Below are 21,306 nucleotides of genomic sequence, written 5' to 3' on the forward strand. Positions count from 1 at the left end.
GTCCAATACAGTACCTACTAGCCCCATGTGGCAATTCACATTTATTTATTTTTATTTTATTCTATTTTATTATGTTATGTTAGTCACCATCCAATTTACATTTAGAATTTTATTTTATTTTATTTTTTAAAGATTTTATTTATTTATTTGACAGAGAGAGACACAGCGAGAGAGGGAACACAAGCAGGGGGAGTGGGAGAGGGAGAAGCAGGCTCCCCGCTGAGCAGGGAGCCTGATGCGGGGCTCGATCCCAGGACCCCGGGACCATGACCTGAGCCGGAGGCAGACACTTAACGACTGAGCCACCCAGGCGCCCTACATTTAGAATTTTAAAAAGAAAGATAAATATTCATAATCTCACTTAAATGTGGAATTAAAAAAAAAAAAATCCAAACTCATAGTAACAGAGTAGAATGGTGGTTACCAGAGGCTCAGATGTCAGGGAAAAGGGGATATTTTTTTAAAAAGAAAGAAAAAAGAATGTAGACGGGGTTGCCAGGGACTGGGGGGAGGGGTCCTGGGGAGTTAGTGTTTAATGGGTACAGAGATTCCATTTGCAAGATGAAAAGAGTTCTGGTGATAGATGGTGGTGACAGTTGCGCAACAATATGAATGTACTTTAATACCATTGAACTATACACCTGAAATGCTTAGGAAAAAAATTAAAAACAAAATTAATTAAACATAAAATTTTAAAGTCAGGTCTCAGCCACACTAGTCACATTTCTAGTGCTCAATAGCAACTTCTAGCTAGTGGCTACCATATACAGTCCAGCCTATAGCAGAAGCTTGATAAATGATAGGTAATATTGTTGCCATTACGATTTTATGAGCAAACATTGGAGATACTTGCTAATGGAATGGACAGTCTGCATTGGCTAGGATAGACTCTTTCCGCTATGTTCCAAATGCAAGTTTCAGAGCCTGTGGAAGGGGCTCTATTTTCAGGAGTACAAGTCAGCAGTACCATCCTGAAGCAATACCCATTTGTCGGCAGGCTAGAAAGGTGGCCTCCCCATCCAGAAGCAGTATGTAAGAGACTTGTAGCAAGGCTCCAATTCTTGAAGCCAGAGAGCCTCATTTTGTGTGGGGCTTTCTTTCTTTCTTTTTTTTCTAAACATGAATGTCATAATCCTTGGGATGGTCCATTACATTAGACTCAGGGCTTCAGTGTTCATTTAGAAAGATGCCCAAGCGATCTCGTAACCTTCTTGCAAATCTCCCCCCATATAAGAAAACAAACAAAACCCCAGATAACGGTACAACTCAGAGGCATTTTCCCTACTGAAGGCCAGTCACGAGGGGGAGAATGGACTCGGAAAATGGGAAGAGGGCTTCATATGTGGAGTTTTATTTTAACTAATTAGGAAATAGGGAGTCACTGAATGTTCTTGAGCTGGGGTGACAAGGCTAGACAGATGCTTTATTGAGAGGAACAGCAGCTGCGGGAGCAAGGACAGGAGTAGAGCAGACCGGTAAGGAGACCAGGGCCACAGCTGGGTGAGCCCTGCTGAGGCCTGCTGGCTCATGCAGCGGTGGGCAGGGCTGAGGAGAGGAGGAAGCTGGGTGGAACCTGTGTGAGCTGGCAACAGAGTTGAAAACAGAATCAGGGATAAAAGGTCCAGGCTCCCAGAGTTCAGGCTGCATGCTCAGACGGTATGTCCAAGAAGCCAATTTTCCCTTTCAAACTCCTCTGGAGACGCCACTCCACGCTTCCCATGGGCTCCGGACAAGGCCAGTTCCCTGTGGCTGATGGGTCAGAAGAGTCGAGTAAGGGAACTCAGAGCAGGACTCTTGCTCAGGTTGGTTTTTCTGGCTTAGGAATAATAACAAAGGCTCCCCTTCATAATCCAGTTAGCCTCCAGGGTGAATCCCAGACGTTCTAATGTTCTGAATGAGTAATGTTTGAAAAAATGGAGGATCCAACATGAGTTGGACAACTTCTGACTTTGTCAAAAAAGATATTAAACTGCAAATGCCAGGTACGATCTAGATCATTCATAAAAGAGCTGTTAACACCAAGACAAGCAGGAAAGGCCATTTTAGAATAAAGGGCAGTTCTGTGAAACGGAAAAGGTTTAGCTTTAAAAAAGAAACTCACTCCATTTTCCCTTTTCTTTCATTTCACTGTGAATGGGCAGAAATTTTGTTCTATGCCTGGTCTGCGGGACCAATGGTTTATGTGACATTCCAAAATGGCTCCCTGTGTGGTTTGGGCTGTAAGAATCAGCCTTGATGACCCCAACCCCAAATTCAGCTGTCCAGCTCCTAAGAGCAAAAACAAAGCTTGAGGTTTCTTGGTGTGGGTGTGTCCAGCATGGCAAGGCAGGGCAGAATCAGCCTTTTCTTGCCTTCTTAAAATGCAAGTGATAAGCCACAAAGGATCCTAGAACAAATGGTCTCAGATTGATATTTTCGCATTCAATAATTTCATATTTAGTCTAGTGGGTTAGTGATTTTTTTTTCCTAAAAGGAAATTGCAGCCAGAGCTAATTGCTCAATCTGAAATATATCTGGACATTGTTTAGATGTTGGAAAGGAAACAGGGATGTTGGAGAGCTTTAGCAAAAAGAAGGGCATTAATTTAGAAAAAAAAAACAAAAACAAATGTAAATTAATAGAAAACGTAGCCCCGGCTGGTTTCCGAAGCTCTGATACATACAGCCGAACAATGAGCACCCCTATTTTGAGCTTTCCTTGATATTTCTCTTATTTCTACAATGCAAAAGGAAATTCATCAGCACAGGCTCAATCCATTCCCATCCATTGATTTGTTGGCCAATCAATGGTCATTGTAATCTGAAAAAAATAACACCAGTTTCTATGAACCTTTCCAAGCGAGGCCGTGTTCAGCTAAGCTTAATAAAGAGAAAAACAGCAAGGACCATCTGGAAAACACTCTTCCGGAGTCGCAGAAGACAGTGGCAGCCTTTGCCCAACCTGCTATAAATAAGTGTCTCAGGAAAAAAAAACACCCGATTTTCAAATCTGTTTCTACTTAATACAGCTGCAACGGAGTTTATTTAGCTTTTCCCTATAGCAGGAGGACTGTTTGCATTTTTATGACAAGGGTCTAAATGTGTTTCACAGCCACTGCCACTGCCATTATTTTGAGGAACAACATACCACTTGGACCTGTCTGTTCGCTTCTGCGGCACACAGCGGTGGCCCCGGTGGCCCCAGTGGCCTCTGCGCCACGAAACTGGCCTCCGAAGCCCAGATTTATGATCCTGTTTCCTCTCCCAGTGTTGCAACCATCACCCAAATCCTGGCTGGCTACTTAGAATGACCAAGTGTCACGTGCTGCAAGTCAATTATTTATCTGCCTGGACCTGGCACGCTGTGGACGTCTGCCAAGCTCACTGCCTCTTCCTTCATGACAACAAGGAAGAAGCAAACTGCTCTTCTGGGGAGGCTAGAACTCGCCAATGAAGGTGTACTGGTGGCTTGGCCCACCCCTACGTGCTCAGCTTTGCCATCTTTCCTCACTGGCTAAGCCTGACACGCGGAACTCCTTCAGACGCTCTTTGGGAAAGGTCAGCCTACCTTGATGGCCGCAAAATGAAGCAGCCCCCACTGAGGTCTGCAGGGAGCACCGCCAAACACCTGTCCCACTCCAAAGACTGGCAGGGCACGGTGACCTCAGGACATTTGCCTGTGTAATGCGTGACCCGCCTCTCTGTTCTCCCTCTGTCCCCCCAGCGCTCGCCCCATTTCCGGGTTTTAGCCCCATGACACCTTCCCTGAGAATGCATAACCCTTCTTTCTAGCCTTTCAAGGGACCCTCAGAAAGAGGACGGCTAAGGGCTTGTCCCGGGCTGCTGACTGCAGGCATTACGAGGTTCAAGCTGCCTGAAGGAGCCCTGCTGACCTCCTCTTTCCCAAGTGGAACTGCTGCGAGGAAAAAAATGTGTGTGAGAGGGAGAGAGCTGGGAGGGATGGGGAGGACCCCACCGAAATCTGAATGCCCTGTCATTTGGAAAAATGCCCCACCTGCCCACCAGTGACATTCTCTCTCAACAGTCCCAGAAAACACAGACACTAGTGGTGGGTAAAGGGCTGTCACAATCCGAAATGAGTCTATTACGGTGTTACGCACAGAGCTCTCCCAAGTACACTAAAGGGCTAAGTTAATTGGCTCAGGCTTAAGATGCTACAGGAGAAATGACAGTGGAGAGGGGGCGGGGTAGACGAAGATGCCTGGTGGCTTTGAAGGCATGCCTGGAATCAGGTGCACATGAAAAAGAAATTAGGGAGGAATAAATCTGCTCTCGTTATGAAAAACCAGAAAAGCCCTTAGTTATTACAGTGTGCCCCCCAAGTACATATGCCTCATTCAGTCGCCTGCCTTAAAAAAAATCTCTGTGCTTATACCATCTTATAGACTCATCCACCAACCTTAGAATGAAATCAGGCACATGACCCATTTCCAACTGTTAATTAATCGCCCCCATGAACAGCATATATAAAAGTCAGGGGAATAAATTGTGTCTTTTACTATTTCAAAATGAATTTGCCAAAACCCCCAAATGCCTTATTAAACCTTGCTCTAGACCAGTGTTTCTCAACCAGGGGCGATTTTGTCCCAGAGAGGACATCGGATGAGGTCTGGAGACATTTCTGGTTGTCACAACTGCGGTGGCAGGGGCGGTGCCACTGGCCTCTAGTGGGTAGAGGCCAGCGAGGCTGCTAACATCCTACAGTGCACGGGCCCCCTGATGCCGACAAAGAAAAATCTGGCCTAAAATGTCAACAGGCCAAGGTGGAGAAACTGCGCTCTAGATAAAGCCAAACATGCTCAGCCTTTAATACTCATATCTTTGGCAGTCATCAAAGGGAGAAGACATCGTTTTCTTTGAAATCTAGGGTTGCTTTACATATATATTAGCTAAGGACATGTTATTCTTTCCAATTAAATGCCATAGGTTCTCAGTCTGAACCTAGGAACGTTAAAGAAATACTGTGACAGGGGCGCCTGGGTGGCTCAGTCAGTTAAGCGTCTGACTCAGTTTTTTTAAATATTTATTTTTTTGAGAGAGAAAGAGAGTGGGGGAGGGGCAGAGGCAGAGAATCTTCAAGCAGACTCTGCCCCCCGCCACGTTGAGCATGGAGTCTGACGCAGGACTCGAGCCCACAACCCATGGGATCATGACCTGAGCCTAAATCAAGAGTCAGACGCTCAACCGACTGAGCTACCCAGGCGCCCCTATGCACCCGACCCTTGATTTTGGTTCAGGTCATGATCTCAGGGTTGTGAGATGGAGCCCCATGTAGGGCTCTGTGCTGGGCGTGCAGCCTGCTTAAGAGTCTCTCTGTCTCCCTTGCCCTCTGCCCCTCCACGCCCCCAGCTCATGTGCTCGCTCGCGTTTTCTTCCTACCCCCCAAAGAAATGAAATACCGCAATGATGGCCGGGGTAGATAGGTTGCATTTTAAATGCATATTTCATCAGTCTAAATGGATGGAAATTAATATCCCATAAAATAAAAATGATTATCTAGTTATGTTCCATACAAAACCAAAATCAATACATCGTATATTACTTAACCTGCAATTAGAGTTTTTTAAAAAACGAAAACAAGGAAATGCCATTCTTTTCCATTTCTTGTTAACTGGGTACACATTTCTGAACATGAGGCCTAAAAAACAAACAAGCAGACAAAAACCTTTTTTTAAAGCAGATTTTTCCAGAGCATAAAAAGCTTCCTGAATCATTCCATTTTATTTACTGTAGATCCAATCATTCTTAGTGAGCAAAACATGCAGCCCATTCTTTTGGTTATGCCTGCCTGGCTTTCCAAATGCGCTCAAAACTGGGATGATGAATCATAGACTTTGGCCCCACCGTGTCAATTAATAGTAAGCAAAGGATCCCACACAGCGAAGACAGGACTCTCTGCCTGATGTTAGTATGTATGGGGGGGGGGGTTGGGGGTGGGAGTCCTACAGCCGATTGTTTCCAGAGGGTCGTAAGAGCAGGTGTTGAGATTCTCTAAAATTCCTTCAGTTCTAGAATATTCTGTGTGGCTCTACAGTGCCCCTAGCATGGGGGTGGGCTTCGGTCAGGGGAAATGCAGGTTCCTAGTGTCGGCCTAGAGCTTCCAGGCCTAAACTAGGAAGGAAATAATGGCTGACAGCTATACCATTACGACCCTTCCAGGCCACCATTCCTTTCTCGGAATTATAAGGCAAAAGTGGCCATACGCACAAAAGCAAAAATAACAACAACGACAAAAACGCCTGAACATACCCAGTGTTGGCTGCCAGTGAGGCCCGAATCTGCTGCTGAACAAGAACAGTTGCTATAGTGCAGCTGGGGGAGCTTTTCCAGGGAACTGGTAATACCCTGGCTGTTAATGAATTATTTTTCGCCAGAATGTCGGATTCTTCCTGTGCTCCAGTAAACAGTCTGCTCCTGCCATGGGAAACAAAACCAGCTCCTTCCGAGGAGCTCAAAGAGGTCAGCCAAGGGTCCCCTGTAGGGGCAGCCCCCTCAGGGGCCAGAGCCACGGGGCCTGACCTATAAATCACTGCAGCCCCAAGTTCATTATTCCAGCCCTTTCCATCTACTTAGGCCATGGCCAGCTCCCAGGGAAGGGCCCAGGAAGACCACAGTGCCAGCTGTGAGCCTTCCCCCACCCCCAGGAACTGTCCCTTCGTCAGGTTTCCTCTTCTGCAGCACCACTGTGTGTGAAGTTGGGCTTCTCTGCATTTATGCTGTCTCTTCCACAGAAACTGTATGTACCTCCTTGCTCTTGTTTTCATCAAGCTGTCAGGAAATAACTATGTGCATCCTCTTTTCCCCTTTCCTTTCTATAAGATTGGCTCCAGCCCCAAATAACCCACTCTCACCATTAGGGTGTCTACTTGGGACTGAATTCTCCAAGCACAAATCCCCAGGAAGGATATTCTTAGACAAGGTATCAAGGAAATCAGTTGCTCAGGCAAGAGACAGCTCTCCACTAGACAAGGACACCAGCCTGGGGTGGGGTGAGATGGAGGAGAGGAAGGAAAGGGGTTGTTTTGTTCAAGCCAGTCCTGCCCGTTCCCAGCCCTGCCTTGCTCTCTCATCTCCATGAAGTTTCAGGAGCCCACATTCCTCAGGGGAACTTGACTGGGCAAACATGCTCATGGATAGGCTTGATTAGGCACCCCCCGCCAAATGACATCTTAGCTACTGAAAATCAAAGTTGCCTGCAGCCAGGTTGTCAGCCCATGCCTCTCATCTGCCATGAAGACAGAAGGTGTTTATGCCCCCTAAAATATCTGGAAGTACAACCTGTGCTGAAGGCACACGTTGGTGGTTAGTTTGTTCTAGAGAAGCACTGCCTAATAGAAATATCTGTGTCACTTAAAAGTTTCTGGTAGACACATGAACAAGATTAAAAGAAACAGGTGACACTCACTTTAATACTGTAGCTTATTTGACCAGTATATTCAAAACATCATTGCACCGTGTAATTGATATAAAAATTATTGATGAGCTATTTTGTATTCTTTTCTTTTTGTACTAAGTCTTAGAAATTATGTGCATATGTTATCCTTACAGCACATCCTACTCTGGACTAGCCACCTTCCGACTACTAATAGCCACATGTGACTTGTGGCTACTGTATGAGATGGTGCAGATAATGGAACATTTCCATCATCATAAAAGGTTCTATTAGTGCAGCAGAAGACCAAAAAGCTGTGGGAAGAAAGACTGACAGGTGAGAGCAGGGTAAGCCATCAAGTTATTGGAGCTAAGAATTAAAGCAGAAATGGGAATCGCAAGGATTGGGATATTCTAGAAGCCCAGCCCTACTCCTAAGGGGAGAATAAAATGGGCTTTTATGAGAGGCCCAGGGCCCATGCCTACATTGTGGGGGGGGCCGCCCCACAGCAGTGGGAAAGCCAGCAAGCATAATCATTACTCAAGGCATCTCCTGGTTGAGCCACGTCCATCTTAGCTCTTCTGATCTGTTTAAGGCAGAGGCTAGGACAGAAGATCACCAAAGTCACGTACGTTCTTTCAATAACAATTCTGGGTTTGCAATCTAGTTTGGTGAAGCAGATAAAGAAACATGATCAAATTACGTGTGCCTGAATGTGTGTTTGTGTGTGTGTTCTTGGCTGGAGAGGGAAGAAGGGTCATGTGCAAAATCCAGAAGTACAAATGCGACCATCAGAATCACCTCCTCACCAGTTGCCGTCAAAACACAGGAGAGCGGTAGACTCAAGAGGCTCATGAAAAAATTTGGAGTCACAAAGGAGATGCCTTGAATCTAGAAAGAATGAGATGATGGGCATCTGGGCAGATGAACAGGTGGGAGGAAGTAGTGGTAATCAGAGGCATTCTCCAAAGACAAGAACTGCCAACTCTATAGCAAGGATGGCACCCTGATCCCCAAATCAAGCTTAATTCAGAATCCCACACAGGCTTTTGTACAGGGGAGAGTACAATTAGCCATCTTCCCCCCTCCTTGAGAGCCTCATTCTCTGAGGTCCCCCTCATATTCTGATCAGGGAAGCAGCAGAATTATATATGGATTCAAATCCTGGTTCTCCCACTGGCTCCAGAGTTTCTAGTGGGATAAAGGCTACCATCTGGTTGGAAAGGGGCTAAGGGACTTGCTTACATGATGCATTCGTGTAGTAAGACCTCATCTCATTTTTATTGAGAATTTATTTATTCGAGACAGTTAAGAGTCAGAAATACTTTACTCATCCTTTGGTCCTACCATGGACCTCGGGCTAATTATTTAACCTGCTCAATTTTGTCATCTATAAAAATGGGAATGCTCTTGTCCATATCACATGAACTTGTCGACTTGGACCTACCCTAGGCTAGATATGGAGCATGACACCAGGAACTCCAAATCCCCAAACAAACATAAAAATCTCTAGATTTAAAAAAAACAAAAAAACAAAACTCTGGATTTCTCCCTGAGTCTCCCTTGACTATGACTTACAGCTGCCTCCCTACCACCATTCACTCCATCAGCTCCATCACTTAGTCACTCAACTCTTATTAAGCAACAGTTGGGCGTTGGAAATTCCAAGATGACAAGGCACAGTCTTTCCATCTGAAATAGTCTGGGACTATCTGGGGTCTATCCACTTGGCACATCAGCACGTACCCTGGCTGACCGGGCTGCCCCACTGGTAGGCTCCCCGCCCCCAAGTTAGGTACCGTAGTTTGTGAACATGTAGGGGCTGAGGACTCTGGCTTTTGGGAGAAATAAATCAGAGACTTGGAAGAGGGGTTAGAGGGACATGTTGCCCCTTTAATTCATAACCACCGAAATCTGGATTCAGACACACGACTGGAAATTTCTCTGAGCCTCAGATTCCTTATCTGTAAAATAATGCCTCCATCACATCATGGTTTCCCACATGTGAAGTGTTTGGCAGACAGAGGGCAATGACAAATGTTAATTCCTTTCCTAATTTATTTCCCTCCACTACCCTCCTCTCCCCAGATCTAAGGTTAGGGAAGGAGCCAGAGAACAGACACTTGCTATTTTCTTATTGTACATTCCAAGCGCGCTGTGTGTGGAGATTGCCCCATACAGAATACCTCCACTGAGGATCCGATGGAGGTGGGGAGGCCAGGCCCATCTAGCTTTCGGGCGGCTGGAGCTAGAGCTGTATCTTGTTCTCCTCGTGCTCCAGCACTCCCACCAACACCTCATCACACACCTCTCGCATTTTCTTTTTCTTTCTTGCTTTCCAGAGGCCCTGTCTCAGAGGCTGTTTTCTGGCTACAAGACTTTTTATTTATGTTATAGTTCTTAGCCAACTGCCCACGGACCAAGTTCTTACACTGGCAACTGGCATCACCTGGAAAGCTGTTTTCTCATTTTTTTCCTGAGATGGGCAGGTTTTCCCCAGTCAGACCTCAACAGCTGGAAGTCTGGTGTTTCTCTGCATGATAAAGGACCATGGGCTGGTGCCAAAGCGGCCAGTACCCCAGGTCCCAGTCTGACTTGGCTCACCGTGCCTGGGCTGCCTCGGAATGTCTCTAGTGGGCATCAGTCAGCATGAGACACAAGTGGCTGTTCGTAGGATATTTACTGGGGGGGGGGGGGGATTCGGGGGGGGGTAGGTGGCCTCACAGGGCTTCTAAGGGGCAGAGAAATTGGGATGCCACCCGGTTTATGATTCTGCGTGTTCCAGCCCACCCCCGACTTCTGAAAGTGGCACAGCTCCCCATGCTCCTCTTTGAGAAGAAAATGCAAACGACAAAACAGTGGGTGGGGGCATAATGCTGCCCTGGTGAGTGGCTCCCACCCACTGGCCTCCTCATTAGCCTCCTCCCACACTGCCCACCCCTCCACTGTAACAAAAGCACATCACAACACATTTGCAAAGTTATCCTAAGTCTCTTGGTCAATCAACAAACGATTCTGAAGACTCAAAAGGAGGAAGAGGGACATCTAGACAACGCTGGGAAAGATTCCCTGGGAAAAGCACAGAAAACCTTGCATGATGCATGCAAGGCTAAGAATTGTTTTCTCCCTGCTGGCTGCTTTTCTCTCTGTTCTAAAGAGAAGCTTCCAAAATCAGCTAAATAAAGGGATCACACCAGAGGATGAGAGATAATGCTAAACCAACAAAAACAAAGACCCAAATGAAACAGAGCGAGCCATGAGAATCCGCGGTTATCAAAACTTTGTTTGGCCGTATCTATTTATCATCGCTGCACACCCGGGCTCTGCGGAATATCATTCTGTTGATGTCACTTATCCTCAGCAAAATATTTACACATCCTTAAAAATGCCAGATGAGGGGGGCTGGCCGCAAGGCGCCCCTCCAGCCCCACAGCCAAGGTCTGGGCAGACCGTGAGATGGGGGCACGACCGGGGGGGGGTGGCTCCAGCGGGCACAGGTAAGAGCTACGGACAGTTCCGGGAACTTGGCCACCCAGGAGCTGCGCTCTGCCCTGCCCACCTCTCCCCTACCTGACTCTGCAAGAAGCAGCCACATCCCCCGATATGGTGTCAGCGCGTCCTCCCCTTCCCCCTCCCCCTGCCTTTCTCATTGATTAAGTTCTCAAACCATTGTTAAAGCCGGGTTGCTTTTCCCTGGAAAACTGGGCTGAATTCATTAAGCTTTCCCCTGCCACAAAAGGAATATTCATAAAAGTTTGGCAGGCAGAAAGGCAGGCTGACTGCATGCCACGGGGTGGGTGACAATTCGCTCCTCCAAAGCCACCTTCTTCTTCCGTGCCCCATCCCTCTCTCCATCCATCCGTCGTGCCCCAAACCTACTCCAGAGACTTCTGATAGGGAAACACAAAGCAGCAGCTGTTTGGCAACCTTTCTACCCCTCGCCGGCAACTGTGGTGGGATGCCATTTCCCCACCCAGGCGGAGCTTATCCTGAACAATAGTCGGGCTTTAAACGGCAAACAAGCAAACACACAGAGCACAACCCCAACCCCGAAAATGCCAACGCCGAGAGAAGCGGTAACTCCCTCCGCAGCAAAAGGCACCCCTGAAACGCACGCAAAAATGCTGTGAGGACGCTGCTCGGTGCCTAACATGGCAGAAAGCCCGAGCTGGTGCGGCCACCCCGGGTCTGGGCATTGGGGGGCACGAAGGCTCCCAGGACGCCGACGCACACTCACCCGGCTTCGGGGGGATGCGGGGCTGGCCGAGCGTCACAAAGACAAGCCCAGCGCGATCTGGCAAAACCCAACTTTCCACCCGGCTTGCCAGGGCCGCCAGATACGTCAACAGAATCCATCTTTCGAAGGGCCTGGAAGGCGCTGGGTTTTCCGGGCCGGGGCAGAGCGGCAAAGCCGGAGGCGGCCCGGTGCGGTGCCCAGGCGCGGAGTCCGCCGCGCGCCGCCCTCTGTGCCGGGTGCCAGCGCTGGTGGCGGCCCGAAACCCACTTCGGGGCCCCCGCCCCGCCGGCCGGCGCCGCCTCTCCGGCCCCGCCAGCCAGTGCGCGGCGCCGGGAGCAGGAGCGGGGCCCGGGGACGCCGCACGGGTGGCGGCCTCGGCCCGCGTCCCCGCCCCCGCCCGGCCCTCCCAGCTGGCCCCGGCCTCCGGGCGCCGTCCTGCCCACGGAAGCAGGCCCCTCCCCGGGCGCCGGGCCCCGCCAGGCGCGCCCAGCCCGGCGCGCCCCCTCCGTCCCGGTGGCAGGTCCGCACGGGGAGGGCGGGGGAGAGGGACCCCGGCCCGCACTGGGGCACCGCGGTGGCTACCTCGCAATCGCGGCCGCCGCCTCCAGGAAGCCACGGGGTGGTCGCGGGTGCGGGAACTCTCCGGTCTGGTGTCGCCGCCCGCCGCCTGAAGGGGGTGCGCAGCGGTGGGAGCCGCCGTCGCCGCTGTCACCGAGCCGCTGTCGCCGCCGCCGCTGCTGCCGGTTGTGCGTGAGTGTGTGTGCGCCTGTGTCCGGGCGAGTGTGTGTCTGCGTGCGGCGCCCGGCCTTTACTATATACACCAAGGGGTGGGAGGAGGCGGGGAAGGGGAGGGCTTGGGGGAGGTGGCGGAGGAGGGGGAGCAGGAGGGGGGCGAGAGGGTACCCGTGGAGGCGGCGGCGGAGGAGGGACAGGTGATCTCGCCCACGGGGAGGGCGTGGCTGTGGGCGGCGCAGGGTGGCAGGAGGAAGGGGCGCCCGAGGCGCGGGCCAGAGGAAGGGGAGATGGACATCGGGGAGGGCCGGCGGAGCGGGGATCCTGCTGCCAACTGGCGGGCTGGGGACCATTCCAGACCCCAGGATGAAGAAGAGCGAGAACAGAGCTCAGGAGAGAGGAAGTGGCTGGCTGATGGAGGCGGGAGAGGTGGGAAGGGACCAGTGATCACCTCCTAAAATGTCAGTGTGATACCGGTAGAAGATCCTTCTCATAAGGTGTGAGATTATTAAAGACAAAAATGAGCCCACGGACATAATCTAATTTCCACAAACTTGCCTGAGAGGTGATTTGTTTATTTATCTAACATATTTCTTAAGCACTTGGTGTTTGCCAGACACTGGGGCTAAGACCTGGAGTTGCAGAGGTGATTGAATATATGGTTGCTAACCAGTAAATAAGTAACAGGTATTAGTAGTACTCTTGATCATTTAAAAATAAAATAAAAAACCTAAATCCTATAAATGTTTTAAGAGAGCAAAGGAAGCAACTGCACTGGTTTAATTAATCCCTACAGATGTAAAGATATTTTTTCTGGAAATCAAAACAGGATGAAGACATTTGAGAGAGAATGGCAGAGCTGATGTTACTTTAATCAGAGCAGAGAGCAGTCTGGATCTAGCTATCTTTTGCATGTTCAATCAGTGCTCCATCTCAACATGGTGACTAGTAACCATGACTTCCCTCTTGTAGAATTTGGGGTGGCCACACAGTGTGAAAGACATAGAGAGCAGCCTGGCAAGTTTACAATTAGTATGGGAACCTGAACTTGTGTTTGAGAGGTTCTATTCTAACCTTGTTGTGTTGCAAGCATAATGTGGTAGAAATCAGGGCCACATTATGACTTTTGTGGACACTTTTGCCTTTGTGAATTCCCCCCTCCATTAAAAAAATACCTAAAAGTGGTATTTTACAACTGCATTGGTGTAAAGACAAATGTATTAATATTATATGTTAATACATTTTCTTCCAGCTAGAAGATCAATTTTTCTTTTGATTTTAAATGAAATGAAAACATTTCGGTGGGCTCCCAAAAGTACTGTGGGCTCCAGGCACTTTGCCTACTGCTCCTAAGAAAGAAGTAAGCCCTGGTGGTACCATTCCTTGATACTGAATTTCCTCTTTTGGAAAAAAAAACAAACAGTTAAATTAAGAAGTACTCAGTTGACATAGAGGCAGAAAGACACAATGTAAGTTTAAGAATTGATAATAATGAATATCAACAGAAAGTACCAGTTCCTACTTGCTTTGGTCAGGTTCTTGGGGTCTTAAATCAGCTTCGAGTCATTAATGATACCTGTGGAAATATTTGTCTGTGAATGTGTCTTCAACCATTTCAGTAGCCAAAGACTTCCTCTAGAGATCTCTAAATGTTCTGAATCCTTGGATCAGGTATGTGAGGTCTCTGTTGCCAGGACCTAGCCTGAATACAACTAAAGACACAGCTGGGCAATTATAATTGGGCAAGTTCATGGATGAAAGATCCATAAAGGTTTTGTGTGTGCTGAGGGGGTATGTGTGTATAAGGTAGGGATTGATATCCTGGAAGGCAATTACCAGCCTATTTCTTTTGTTGGCCTCATCACAACCCTGGGTTAATGTTTGATCCTTGCTGGCAGTTGTGATTCATATTTGCTGCCCTTTGAGGTGCTTATGTTTTCAGGAAAGACTATATTGATTCAGATTAATGCATAATAAACAGGCATTACGGTCCCACAAAAGTGTATAGTGGCACCCTTCTGTATTTTCACTGTGACTGCCCTTGCAGAGAGAAGGAAAAAAGAGAAGTCCATAATTATAGAGCAGGTCTGGATAGGGGAGGAGATGTCTGGGGACAGAAATAAGACATTAATATGGAAGAATTGTATTCATACAGTTAAAGGGATGCCCAAGAAAATGGAGGGAAGAAAGGATATGCCCAAATAGCAGGAAAGAACCCCAAAAATCTTCCAGGGCTGCTCAGGGTGATTTTCGAGATCTCTGATTTTAATATTTGGTCATTTTAAGTAAGGACTCAAGAAACTTCCCATCTCAGATCTGATTCTTTGATCTATACCTTGCTTTTCTAATATAGCATCTCCTCATAATCTAGTTTTCACGTACTTGCCAGATGGATGATTCCTTTATTTATCCAATAAACATCTATTAAGCACCTGCTGTATGCCAGTCACTGAGCTAAGGACTATAGTTAGAGAGATGGTTAACATATGGTTGCTGACCCCAAGGAGCTCAGAGGCCAATAAATGAACTGTTAATGATACAATGTGACACTATGTGCTACATGAGGTGTTATCATAGGGACTAGGTGAACCCCAAAGGAGTGGGGCTAGCCCTGTGCTGGGAAAGGGCAGAGAATGGCATGGGGCAGAGCAGTCAGAAAAGACTACACAGAGATGGTGACAAGAGCTGAGCACTGAGAAATAAATAGGAGTTTTTCAAAGTAAGGGAAAGACATTACAAATGAAAGGAACAGCGAGCACCAAAGCTCAGAGGCAAAGCACATTCTGGAGGCTGCAGATATTCTGTGAGACTGGAGTTGAGGCTGTGAAGAATAGCAGGGGTGGGGGTGGAGGAGGCTAGGGGGCAACTGAGGTCCCTGGTCTGTCCTGTAGTCAATGGGGAGCCAATGAAGACTTTAAGCAAGGGGTGACCAAGAAAGATTTGGGTTGAGGAATGCTCACTCTATTGGTGGGTGTGAAGGGCCAATTGGAGGGAGTGAGGTTGGCAGCAGGGAGACCAGGTGAGAGAGGCTGTGGCAATGATCAGGGTTTGAATCAAGGTAGTACCAGCAGAGATGAAGAGCAGGAACTTGAGTCAAGTTCTACGCAGGATGCAGAATTGACAGGACTCAGTGATGGAGGAAACAGGAGGAGTTAGGGTAACTGGCACCTGGCTTTCTGAATTGGGTGATGGGGTGGATTGGGGGTGTAGCCACTGAGACAGACCTCCTGGGAATAGGAAGAGAAGCAGATTTGGGACTGGAGGTGATGAATGCTATATGTTCCCCCAGAAGCAGAATCCTGAGACAAGGATTCAAGAGCAGAAAGTTGATTTGGAAGGTGAAGGTAGGAGGTCTTCAGTAAGTGATGGCTAGTCATGACTATCTCCCCTCACGTTTGTGCTTTGGGCTCTTATTCCCAAGGAGCTTCAATACCCCTTACCTAGTACAAGTCTTACAACCTTCCTTTTCCATGTGGAGGGAGCGGGTGGACGGCCTGGGTTTGGAGCCTGTTAGTGGAGAGCCCTGTACGAGCTAAGCGAGAAGCCTGGTTGCAGGAGACAAAGTAGAGTGCAGGTTTAGCAGCAAAAAAGGGACCAGAAACAAAACTTAAAGCCGGGAGAGAGATCTGGAGTCACGGGGCGTGAAATAATAGGCAGTGGATTTTGATTAAGTGGAAAATAGACTCCGATTTGGTTTTGGAGAGCTAAATTATTTTGCTGGATGGGAAAACAATGCCGACTAGAACACGAGTGTGTCTGAAATACTGGCACAGAAAGGACCAAGAATAGGCTGGCTCAGAGATGACCCCACACAACCCAGCCGTGCGACGGGGAAAATGACGTTCGGTAGAGACACACACACACACACACACACACACACACACACACACCTTTACATAAGCCAAGTCCTCTGTCAGACTTGCCTTTCCTTTCTTAAAAATTTATTCACAATGAACCAGATTGATCTCTCAGTAAGAAAGGGAAACTCGTCAAAGTTGCCCTGGGGTGATGAGCACTGACAATTAGACGATTATCCAAAGCAATCATAACAAATAACTGCTGAGACACTCCGAGGGAGGAGCGTTAACGTTAAAGGAGACAACAAGCAGCGGCTCCTAAATATCCCCGATGGCTGGAAACCACCATCCCCTGCGCCTGGCACTGTGGTGACAGCAAGGGTCTCTCTCTGCCGTTGTCTCTTGGAAGAAGAGCTACGGAGGGCTTTCTCAGCCACTAAACCCAGGGGCTGTTGGGAGCGATTACCTCGCTCTCAGATACAACCTATCTGACCTAGCTAGCACGCCGTTTATCAACAGACCAGCACGTGGCCGTCAATTTCACAAGTGGTCCACGCCCCCAAATGACTGCACGCTCCTGCCACCTTCCGTGCGGGGATGGCCCGTTGGGTTTGTCCCGATTCACGCATGGCAAGTCTCTCCGGCAGAACTGACAAGGTTTCTGTTGCTACAGTAAGTTCAAGAGGTGAAAGGACTCGACGAGGTCATTCATTTTGGAACAGGGCCTCGGTGTGTAATACAGGATGGACTCTAATCAGGCTGTCTGTCTTCAGCTGAGAGAATTTCTCAAATTACTGAATTGTATGAACAATTTCACAGAAGGAGGAAAAGAGAACAAGAGTAAAATCTCTCTTGCTAGGATGGCCAGCAGTTTTCACTGCCGTCCTTTGCCTTTGTGGCCTCTCTGTGTCGGGACCTCCGAGCTCTCACGAGATTGCTCGACATCAGCCCCTGCCTACCTCGGCCCCTCGCAGGTGAATTCTCTGCTGCTCTTCCACGAGCATGCCTGCCCAATTTCTGAACCAGACCAGCAGTGTGTTGGGTCTGACACGAAGCTGGCTTCTCCCATCCGAGCCCCTCGTGTTCCCGAGGCGTCCGTCGCTCAGCCACCGGGTCACAGCATTCTCCGGTCATCCTCTCCGTGACCCCCTCCCACACTGGCCTCAGCCCTAGGATTAGGCTTCTGGGTCTGCTTCTCTGCATGGCTCTCATGCCTTCCACTGACATAGAGTTCCACCACCTAATCCCACTCACTAAAGTATTTCCCATCAATCTGTGATGGCCAGATTGCTGTCTGCATGGGACACAGTTGGTTTCTCAGTCACGGGCACCCCGCCTTACAGGGAATGCCCCAAAACTTGACAAGAATGTTTGCATAAATTGTAGACTACCACCATCCTGGATTATCTCCTTCACTCCTATTAGATGGGTCTTCATTAGAGATTTATAGTGATTGTTTTTGTCTTTTTGAAGAACAAACATTTTACTCACAAATAAGGTGACCTTCTGAAAAACTACAGTATTGCTTTAGAAAAAATTCATAATATAAAAATACTTCAGAATACATATAATTTATTCTTTTAAGATGATCTTTCATCATAACATTCATTAAAAATTATATATAAGTGCAACAGGCTATTCTATCTTCAGTATAAACATTCAATCATAACCCCTCTCAATGATCTGTATATTCCCTTCAAGTTTTTCTCTCTATAGCATTTACCCATCTGAAATAATATTACATATGCTTTTACTCTTGCTTTTGCCTCTTAATAACTTCAACTAATAAGCATTTCCCATAGCATCCTGATATTACATAATCAAAATAGACATTTTCGGTGGTTCAGTGAACAATTTTATCAAGTACATTCATCACCATATACTTAGCTTTTCCCCTACTGTTGGAAGTATAGGCTATTTCCAAATTCTGCTGTTGTCACGAACACTACAATTAATTTCTTTGTGTATATCAATGTTCCCATTAATAATTATTTCTCAGAATAAATACACAGCTGTAATATTTCTGGGGCAGACACAGAAACATTTATATGTTGCCAAACTGATTTTAAAAAGGATATTCCACTAACTCTAAGTATGAGCTCTGAGAGTACTTGTCTTATGAGTACTCACCAGCCTAGGTCAAAATATTTGTCTTATTTTGTTTTAAACTATATTTCACTGATTACTAGGGAGGTGGGCCATTTTTGTGCTTTCTACTTGTATACCTAAGGTACACTTGTATACCTTGTCAGTTTATTGCTTTCACACACTTATTAAATAATAGTATTTGCATCTTATTTTTGTATATGTGTCCTTTATTTAATACAATGTAAATGTAAGTCACAATAGCAACAAACAAATCCCAAAAGTGGGGTTGCTGGATCATATGGGAATTCTATTTTTAATTTTTTTTAAAGTAGGCTCCACACCCAGCATGGAGCCCAGTGAGAGGCCTGAACTCATGACCCTGAGATCAAGACCTGAGCTAAGATCAAGAGTCACACACTTAACTGAGCCACCCAGGTACCCCCAGCTTCTAATTTTTTGGAGGAGCCTCCATACTGTTTTCCATGAGGGCTATACCAATTTACATTCCCACCAACAGTACACAAGGGGTCTCTCTTCACACTCTCGACAATATTTGTTATTTCTTGTCTTTTTCATAATAGCTGTCTTAATAGGTGAAATGATATCTCATTGTGGTTTTGATTTTTATTTCCTTGATGATTAGTTACGTTGACCACTTTTTCATGTACCTGTTGACTACTTGTATGTCTTCTTTGGAAAAATACCTATTCGGGTCCTTTGCCCATTTTTTAATTGGATTATTTGTGTTTTTTTGCTATTGAGTTGTATGACTTCCTTATATATTTTGGATATTAACTTTTTTTATACCTCAGATACATGGTTTGCAAATATTTTCTCTCATTCCATATGTTGCCTTTTCATTTTGTTGATTGTTTCCTTTGTTTCTTAAAAGCTTTTTAGTTTGATGTAGTCCCACTTGTTTATTTTTGCTTTTGTTGCTTGTGCTTTCGATGTCATATAAAAAAAATCATGGCCAAGACCAATGTCAAGGAGCTTTTTCTGTGTTTTCTCCCAGGAATTTTAGTTTCAGGTCTTGCATTTAAATCTTTAATCTATCTTGAGTTAATTTTTGTGTATGGCATAAGATAAGGGTCCAATTTCATTCTTTTATGTGTGTATATCCTGTTTTCCCAACACCATTTATTGAAGAGACTATTCTTTCCCCATTGTGTACTCTTGGTGCCCTTGTCAAAGACTAGTTGACCATATATGTGTGGGTTTATTTCTGGGTTCTCTATTATGTTCTGCTGATCTGTGTGTCTGTTTTTATGCCAGTACCATATTCTTTTGATTACTATAGCTTTGAAATATAATTTGAAACCAGGAAGTATGATGCCTCCAGCTTTGTTCTCCTTGCTCAAGATTGTTTTGGCTATTTTGGGTCTCTTGTGGTTTCATTTATCCTTTGGATGTAAAGATGGTTCAACATACACAAATCAATAAATGTGATGCACCACATTAACAGAATGAAGGATAAAAACCATATGATCATCTCAGTAGATATAGAAAAAAGCACTTGAAAAAATTCAACATCCTTTCATGATAAAATCTCTCAACAAATTAGGTATAGAAAGAATATACCTCAACGTAATAAAGGCCATATATGACAAGGCCACAGCTAATATCATACACAACAGTGAAAACCTAAAAGTTTTTCCTCTAAGATTAGAAATAATACAAGGGTGCCCATTCTCTTCACTTCTATTCAACATAGTACTGGAAGTTCTTACTAGAGCATTTAGGCAAGAAAAAGAAATAAAAGGCATCCAAACTCAAAAAGAAGAAATTAAATTGTCTCTGTGCAGATTACATGATCTTATATGGAAAAAACTCTAGGGGTGCCTGGGTGGCCCAGTTGGCTAAGTATCCACATCCGAATCTTGATTTCAGCTCAGGTTGTGATCTTAGGGTTGTGGGGTCAGGGCCCGTGTTGAGCCCCATGCTCAGCATGGAGTCTACTTTAGATTCTCTCTCTCCCTCTCTGCCCTTCCCCCTGCTCATGTTCTCTCTCTCTCTAAAATAAATCTTTTTAAAAAAATACTTAAAAAAAGAAAAAACTCTAAAGACTCCACCAAAAAACTGTTAGAACTAATATACAAATTCAGTAAAGTTGCAAGATACAAAATCAATATACAAAAGCCAGTTGTGTTTCTGTACACTAACAACACACCATCTGAAAAAGAAGTTTGGGGAAAAAACCCAGTTCCAACAGCATCAAAAAGAATAAAATACTTTGGAGTAAATTTCACCAAGGAGGTGAAAGTTCTGTGCACTGAAAACTATAATACAATGATGATAAGAAATCAATGAAGACACACAAAAAAATGGAGAGATATCTTGTGTTGTTGGATTGGAAGAGTCAATATTTTTAAAATGTCCATACTACCTAAAGTAATCTAAAAATACAATGCAATCCCTATCAAAATTCCAATGGCGTTTCTCATAGAAATAGAAGAAACAATCCTCATATTCGTATACAACCACAGAAGACCCCGAATAGCCTAAGCAATCTTGGGAAAGAAGAAAACGCTGGGAGTTTTTTTGATCATGAATGAATGTTGTATCTTGTTAAATGTGTTTTCTGCATCAATTACTAGTGATTAACGGATTTTTCTTCTTTAGTCTGTTGGTATGATACATTTCATTGATTTATTTTTTTAAAGACTTTATTTTTTTAGAGCAGTTTTAAGTTCACAGAACAATTGAGAGGAAGGTATGGATTCCCCATATAGCCCCAACCCCTCCACATATATAGCCCCCCCCCCCCATTATCAGTATCATTCACAAGACTGGTACATTTGTTACAACTGATGAACCTACACTCACACATCATAATCCCCCAAAGCCTTTGGTTTCATTCTTAGTGTTGTACATTCTATAGATTTTGACAAATGTATAATGACATTTCTTCATTATAGTATCATACAGAGCACTCTCACTGCCCTAAAAATCCTCTGTGCTTCATTCAACCCCTGGCAAACACTATCTTTTTACTGTCTCCATAGTTTTGCCTTTCCCAGAATGTCATATATTGGAATCATAAGTATGTAGATTTTTCGGATTGGCTTCTTTCACTTAGGA

General features: G+C 45.9%; 1 protein-coding gene across 2 annotated transcripts in view; it reads right to left on the bottom strand.

Moving 5' to 3' along the window:
* RAI2 (retinoic acid induced 2) overlaps positions 1-12,355 on the bottom strand; it is a 60,139-nt gene extending 47,784 nt beyond the window's left edge. The window contains exon 1 of one of the 2 annotated variants that reach the window (XM_032389624.1): positions 12,191-12,355. The gene's annotated coding sequence lies outside the window, so the exon portion shown is untranslated. Of the gene's footprint in view, positions 1-11,608; positions 11,842-12,190 lie in introns of those variants that run through there. The other variant, XM_032389623.1, reaches the window with a different exon arrangement.
* Positions 12,356-21,306: the final 8,951 nt, after the last annotated feature.

This window comes from Phoca vitulina, unplaced genomic scaffold (assembly GCF_004348235.1).
Source record: "Phoca vitulina isolate PV1807 unplaced genomic scaffold, GSC_HSeal_1.0 scaffold55, whole genome shotgun sequence".
Lineage (NCBI taxonomy): Eukaryota > Metazoa > Chordata > Mammalia > Carnivora > Phocidae > Phoca > Phoca vitulina.